The sequence below is a fragment of the Rattus rattus genome, chromosome 4 (assembly GCF_011064425.1).
Source record: "Rattus rattus isolate New Zealand chromosome 4, Rrattus_CSIRO_v1, whole genome shotgun sequence".
Taxonomy (NCBI): domain Eukaryota; kingdom Metazoa; phylum Chordata; class Mammalia; order Rodentia; family Muridae; genus Rattus; species Rattus rattus.
Window position 1 is genome coordinate 2,316,242 of NC_046157.1, and position 7,714 is coordinate 2,323,955.

Sequence of the window (7,714 nt, forward strand, 5' to 3'; positions counted from 1 at the left end):
CTCTTCCCCACCGTTTTCCATAGCCACTTAAATCATTTCAGGAGTTGTGTTCCTTCCTACCCACTCCATCACTCCCACCACAGGACACTCCACCCGCATTGGTAGGAACTACACAGCCCTCCTGAAGATGAATGGGATTTATTGGCAGCTTTGTTCATCCTGCAGTTCCTGTCCTTTGCCATCTGCTCTTGGATAGATTCATAGTACATCAGCACCTTTGACCTACTCTTGAATAAAGCACAACCACAGATCAATCCCCAATAATAGAATCCTCTGTGTATGTCACCTGATATGAAATAGTACAAATGCTTGTCGTGGAGACTCTCCTGACTTATCTTATTCTACAACTCTCGCTGTGTCAGAAGCCTCAGATCTTGGTTCACACATGAAATGTGGGCAAGAGAAGCTGAGAAGAAAAGGTTTGTCAAGGAGGTAGGATCTACACTGACCCCTCAGGATTATATGTACCTGGCTGAGCTTCGTGAACTTAGGAGAGGATGTGGTAAAAGGAGAGAATAAAACTTGTGTTAGAATGTAAATAAGCAGTGAGATAAAGCATTCCAGATAGGGAGAGAGTTTTACAGAAGTAGCATAGAAGAGGCTGTAGATAGCATTTGACAGACAGTCGTGTCTGTGGACACTGCAGCCAACAGCCAAGGCAGTCCTAAGGTTGGTAATTGGATTACAGCAGTTTACTGCTTGAGACCCCACAGTTATTCCACACCTGCTTACAGCTTATCTTCTTCCCAGTGCTCTTTTAATGATAATTATCAACTATTCTGCAGAGTTGAAAGAATTTTAACATAGATTCTCATCCCACCACTAGATATCCTTAACATTTTATTGCACTCATTTTCTCCTTCTATCAACCCATCTTTTCCTCTGTGTACCTGTTAACACATTCTATTTAGTTTATGCACTTCAAGGGCGCATTTCCATCTATACTGGCTTATAATTTATTCCTTTAAAATAAAAATGCGGTGCAAGAGGGATTACTCAGCATCCCTTCCAGGAAACCTGAGTTTAATTTTTAGCACCCTCATGGTGGCTCACAACCACCTGTAACTCCAGCTCCAGGGGTGCCCCCTACCCCTAGGCTCCACAGGCACTGCACACACATACAGTGCAGAACTATGTACATAAAATAAATATTGTTCTTAATTTTTAAATAAATTAATCCAGAGGAAGGTGTCACTAAAGCATTTATTAACTAACAGGTCTTATTGGGGTTCATTTTGCTGTTAATAACAGGCCCTCTAAATAGAGCGAACACATGCACTCGTAGCTTAGGCAGCCCAAGACTGAAAAATCTAAAGTGCTCAGTCTTTGCCACAGAACTGGAAACATGTCCACACACAGCATCAAGGAGTGTTGTTCCTGACCTTAGACTGTGGAGCTCAGACAGGATCCAAGCTGAGGATAGAGAGTGCTAGGAGATCGGGGACATTAGAAGGAGGGGGAGGTCAACTGGAAGTTCCCTCAAAGAACCAGCTGTCAGTATGGCAGCCTAAGTGAGCAGTCAGAAGAGGTCAGGGTGCTTCATTGTACGTTGCTTATGGGATTTTCCAATGATAATGTAAATAAAGGGTATTGTGTTGGTAGTACCTTCATCCAGACCCGTGTCTTGAGTGCTCAGCTGTGAATATAGAAATAGGTCTTTTCTTCTTCATCTGCCTATTTATGAGTTTTGTCAAGCAGATGCATTAGTAAGAATTTAGCCTCAGCTCCCCTCGGTCTCCTGGAAGATAGAAGCATTTTAGGGCCTCATGTACCTGTCACCCTATATACACAGTGGACCTGTGGCCTCATCTTTCCTACCTTGACTTTCATTTGGTTTTTGGTTTATTAAGACAGTGTATTTCTCTGTGTAGTTCAGTCTGTCCTGGAACTAAAGAGGTAACCTGCATCTGCCTCCCGAGTGCTAATTAATATTAAAGGTATGGGCCACAAAACACCTAGGCTCCAGTCTGACTCTTGGGTGGCAGGTGAAAGACATATTCCTGAAAGTGCTTTGTTTCCTATTGGAGCAACGGCACTAGATCTTTGTGGGAGCAGCATATCAAATCAGCAAAGTTTCTAGAGAGATCTTCTTGGCACTTGAAGCACTTGGTCACTGTATCAACTCAACTAGATTTCCTTATCAAAACCCCAGGTCACAGCAGGATTTATGTAGCAGTGCTTCTGTTTCTCAAAGATGGTACACAATGAGTAAGTTCACCTGTTACTGTGCAGTGAGCGCTCTGTCAGCTCTAATGTGGTGAGAGTACATTTGGTTTGGAGTAAAATATCTCCCAAGTAAAAACATAAATAATAAGAGTGAGGAGAGATGTGACTTGTATTTTCCCATGGTGACACTGTAGTTGGCCAGCCATGTGCAGGCTGCTGGAGGTAAGGCAGGTGACCATTTTTCTGAACACAGACAAATGGAGGCTGACTGGACGATAGATGTCCCACCATCCTCACTGCCCACCAGGGCTTAGTTGTTCTTAGGAAGAGAAAACTTGGGTGTTAACAACACATCCCATTATGAGCACAGGTGACTATCCTACCCAGTCATCCTGAGAAAGAGAGTCTTCCAAAGAAGAGAAAGAAGACACAATACTTTGAAAAGACTTTGTAAACTCTGGTTTTGACTGTGGGAATGGTGGGTATCTTGGGAAGCCAGCAAGTCTATGAGTGTAAGAGACACCAATTGCACAGCGACTCCTATAAAGTTTATGTGATTGGTGCTGGCTTATAGGTGAGAGGTTTAGTCCACTATCATCATGGAGGGAAGCATAGTGGCTCACTGTAAGACATGGTTTTTGGAGAGGTAGCCAAGAGTTCTACATCCACATTTCTACATCCAGATTGGCAGGCATCAGGAAGACACAGTGAGCCTCTGGGCCTGGCTTCTGCTTCTGAAACCTCAAAGCCCACCCCCAGTGACATATTTTCTCCAACAAGGTCACACCTACTCCAACAACTCCATACCTTAATAATTGTGCCTTTCCCTATAAGCGTGTAGGGACCATTTTCATTCAGACCACCACACAGTACCAACTCAGCTCTTAAGAATTGTCTGAAAAAGATGGCTGTGGCATGAGGGCAGAGCCTTTAGGACCTGCACATTACACTTGTGGTGTGGGTGTGAGAGTACAGTGATCTTTTGACAATCTTTTCATCCCCATTACATTTTTACTTTGCCATTCTGTGCTGTTGTCTTTCCTGTTCTCCCATGGCTCAATCCTTACTCCTGAGTTTATCTTTGTTTTACAGGACAAGGGCTCAGAGGACTGGACGCGTTCAGATGTCGGTGTCCCCCCAGTTCTTGACCCTGGTCCTGTCTCCAGCCCGTCTCAGCTTACCCACTCTTGACTCCTTTGAGCCGTTCCGAGGGGCAGTTCTGGTAGTAGTGGCTTTTATACTTTCACGGAATTCTTCAGTCCAGAGAGTTCTCCTGCACCAGGCCCTGCACAGTGTGCACTCTCAGTGCACTCAACTGCTCACTGTTGTTTAGTCAGTAACTGCTTTCTGGTTTGAAAGATGCAGTGGTTCCTCCCTGTCCTGAATCCTTCCTACATGTCATCTACTAAACTGTCAGCCTCCTCAGAGCAAGTCTTAACAGACTTGTTCCAGTTACTGGCCACCCACCTTACAATAGGGAAGGCTATGACATAAGGCACCTTACGTCAGTGACAGCTCCAAACTTACACTCCATCTGTTGGCTAGTAGCTGTCTGCTCAGATCGGAGCTTTCGGACGGCCCTGGATGGTGGTGCAGGCTGCAGGGGCAGGTGCCTCTGTTGCAGGAGTCCTTTGGGGCATTTTCCTGGGTATCATGTAAGTCCCAAATTTAAACTATGTGGTATTTTCCCAGCTCTTTAAGAATGTGGTCATTGTTTAAATGAAACAGAGAGGAAGCATTGTATCAGCAATGATATTCTTCAGGTTTGTATGGTTACTCTATTGTAATGGAGGTGTGGCACTTACCAAAATGTTACACACTATCCTTAGCCAGAGATTGAAAGTAACAGCTATGCTTGTCATTCGCTGCAAGATGGACATGCACAAAGCTGTGGAAGTTTCCAGAAAAGTAGAGAGCAGGCTGACCTAGATGTTCAGGGTGGAGCACCATACAGCCTTGAACTGTCCCACACAGAAGGCTGTTTTGTAACCACGTTCACTGCCTGGGGATTTAGTTAAAGGGAACACTGCATCTTTGAGTGAGAAAGTGTACAGTTCTTCTCCTGCAGCATGTCAGCACCGCGAGCTCATCTTTCAGCAGTGTAATGACTTGTATGTAATAAAGCCTTCATGAGCTCTCCTCACGAAGCTGTTGCCAAGTTAGAGATGTTTCTGGTACTGCTGAGTTAATGTCATAAAAGGCTAGCAGTAACTGTTCAAGCTCTCTTTTTCTTTCCTTCTCTCCTATATTTTGTTCCTGCACTGTGTGCTGTGGAGTTGATGGTGTTATCCCAGTGCAGTGCCTCCCAACCCCATCACTGCTCTCTGATGAGAAATTTGCCTTGTTCAATACTTACTGTGCTATTGCATGACTGTTAAGGTCTCTGTGCAGAGACCAATGTCCAAGTGTCACATCCTTTGATTGAGTGAAATCTGTTGTGACCTCTGAGTTGTATTCCATGAAGAGAATGCTACCCAGAAGATAATATAGGAAAGATAATTATATTATTAACTTTTCATTTCTCAACTGTCCTTTTATTTTCTTGGTTTTTATTATTTTTTTTTGATAGCAATGGAAAATGGGTTCTATAGACTGCCTGTTAGTATGAACAGCAGTGCAATGCACTTGTAACTCATGGAAATAAATGTACATCTTTATCTTTACACCGATGATAAGACGCAGTGTTGATTTCCTCTGGATCGGTGTGTCCTAATCAATTTATAACTTGTGCTTCAGACAGAACTGTTCATGGGCCTTACTCTATTTCTCTCCACCCCACTCCCCATGCACTGCCCCACACATCAGTTTACATAAGATGGCATGCACCTTTAATCCCAGCATTCAGAAGTCAGAGGCAGGTGGGTCTCTGCATTGGAAGCAAGCCTGGTTTGCATAGGGAGGTCCAAGACAGTTGGGACTTTCTAGGCCCTATCTCAAAAACCAAAAGAAAGGTCGTCCCCTTCTGCCCTGAAGAGCAAATGAATCTGACATGGTCCTCTCTTAAAACCAGGTCTCAAGTAGTCAGAACAAACATACCGAGGTGGAGTCTGGTTCCCTCTGAAAAGGGCCTTCTTGTCCCCGGGGGTGGGGGTGGGGGGGCGAGTTCAGCATCCCGTGGTACCTGCTACCAGATTCAGGGAACACTCACAGCTCACATGGCTCATCCCAGGAACCAGATCTCAATTCTTGGTGTAAATCCCCGCTATTCACGTCCACACATGAAGCCTACCTGGCACTGAAGGAGTGGAGGTTCAGCTTTCATTGATAGAGTAGTAGTCAGTTTTCCTTTTTCTTTTTGTCTTTTTTTTTTTTTTAAAGCCCTGACAGTTCTCCTACTTGTTTCTTCTTCATATTTTTAATCCCATGAGATTAATTTGCAGTCTTCTGAACAAGGAAACCATAGCCTCATCTTGTTGAAGACTGAACTCTTCCTGGTACTGTGGGGGCTGGGGTTGGCATGAGAGCACTCACTGCATCCGAATGCCTGTACCACAGGTGGTGTGGCTTTCCTCTAGCCATTGTAACTGACAGCTCATAGCTGTCAGGTATAGGAACACTCCGTTATTTTGATTCTCACATTTCTAAAAATGTCTGGTGTCACTGAGTGCCTCTGCTATTCATATACATAGATAAGCTGTCTGGTGGGTGGACTTTTTGTCCAAGTCTTAAAATGTGAGCAAAAAAAAAGAAAACCAAAAACATGAAGACACTTGGCATGAAGAGGAAAGCTATCCAACCATCCCAGAGAGCACATGCTCATAGCAGCACTCAGAGCTGATACTAACCTGCTGTGTGGTGCATCCATACTGCCCTCACCCTCACCCTCTTAGGAGTACGAGCGATGGCTGGGCTGGGCGTGACTGTTAGTTTGGGAAGCTGTGAATTAACAGCAGCTCTGAGGAATCACAAAGGTAGACACTGCATGCCACATAGTATTCAGACCACTTAGAGGAGACTTCATCTGCTTAGGATAATACTTACATTATTAATAGTTATGTTTGAACTTTTGGTGACTTATATAATATGGTAACACATTCAAATATGCATATGCTTTGGGTCCTTCATACTACTTTTATATTTGTAAATCAGTGTTTTGGAGCAATTCCAAGTTTAAGGGAAATATTTTTGTAAATGTGATGGTTTTGAAAATCTGAGCAATTCTTTTGCTTACAAGTTTTTTTTAAAGCATTTGTGCTTTAAAAATTGTAGTGCTAGTGTTTGAAATATGGCACCCTATAACCCAGATAAGAAACGTAAGAATGGAGTAAATGCTGTCATTTGTCATGCTGTGTCCACCTTGGCCTGCTGGGTCAACAGTGGGGATCCAGAGTCCCTAGGTTACAGCAGCTTGTCTGACGCTTGCTGCCTTTCTGTACCATTTACCCTTCAGAGCACTCCAGACAGTTCTGACACGGCTTTGTATCTGCTTTGTGCTGTGGATGCCTTTTTGGTATTGTATCCCAAACTGCATAGATGATTTAGGATAATGGTGAGTTTAAAAAATGAATGTTGAAGCAAGATTTTATTAAGAATTTAAATGTTTTTTCATTATATTGTTAAACTTGAACATTTATCTGTGGCTTATGTGATTTGGTTAATATGTATAAAAATTGTAAGAGGTTTATATTTCATCTTAATTCTTTTGATGTTGTAAACATGCCTTTTAATTCATTATTTGAATGTTTATGGCACCTGACTTGTAAAAAGAATTACCAAAAAAAAAAGTCCTTAGAATCATGACATTGTCTCACTGTGTTGCCAGGGTAACTGCGCTGCTCAGAAGGCTGAGTCACTCCATGTAGCTAGAGTGCCTTCTGACTTTCCTGGGTGCTGCTGACAGTAAGATCACAGACTGATGCTCTGGGTGACTGGGGCTGTCGTCTCCATCAGGTCTTCCAAGTGGCCCTTCAGACCCTGGGTACAGGGAAGGGAAGGCGGCCTCACACCCTCCCCATCACTAGCCTTCAGTAGCTCCAGTGCAGGGCAGATGTCCGAGGCAGACTTTTCACAGCAAGAACTGACAACTGTTAACCAAACTTGTGTTTCTTGTCAGTATTGGAGGCAGTACAGTGATTATTTACGCATCAGAAATACTGGGAAATGTTTAAATAAGGAGAGACAGGCTTTAGGTCACTAAGTTACAAATCATCCAATAGAGGCAAGGCATAGCAGCAAACACCTTTAATCTTAGCACTCTGGAGGCAGAGCCTGGTCTCTTTGTGAGATTAAGACCAGCCTGATCTTTATAGAGGGAGCTTCAGGCTAGCTGAGGCTATGTAGGGAGACCTTGTCTCCAAAAAAAAAAAGCAGCCAGTGAAAGAAACTTGTCTGCTTGTCTTTTATCGTGATATACTGACCTCCAATTAATTAGGCAAACACTGAATTCCTTCTCTAGACCTGCAAAGCCAGCAGCTGGCTACCTCAAGGATCATCCGAGTCTTTCCAGAGAAGGGAGAGAACATTTGACCATATGAAAAACAAGACCTGTCTACCAAAAAAAAAAAAAAAACCACTAATGAGCTTGCCTGTAGTGGTTTTAGTAGCATTC

General features: G+C 43.5%; 1 protein-coding gene across 2 annotated transcripts in view; it reads left to right on the plus strand.

Moving 5' to 3' along the window:
- The window catches only part of Mapk1 (mitogen-activated protein kinase 1), a 64,621-nt gene extending 57,715 nt beyond the window's left edge, over window positions 1-6,906 (plus strand). For both annotated transcript variants that reach the window (XM_032899832.1, XM_032899833.1), the window contains exon 9: window positions 3,259-6,906. The gene's annotated coding sequence lies outside the window, so the exon portion shown is untranslated. The remainder of the gene's footprint in view (window positions 1-3,258) is intronic.
- Window positions 6,907-7,714: the final 808 nt, after the last annotated feature.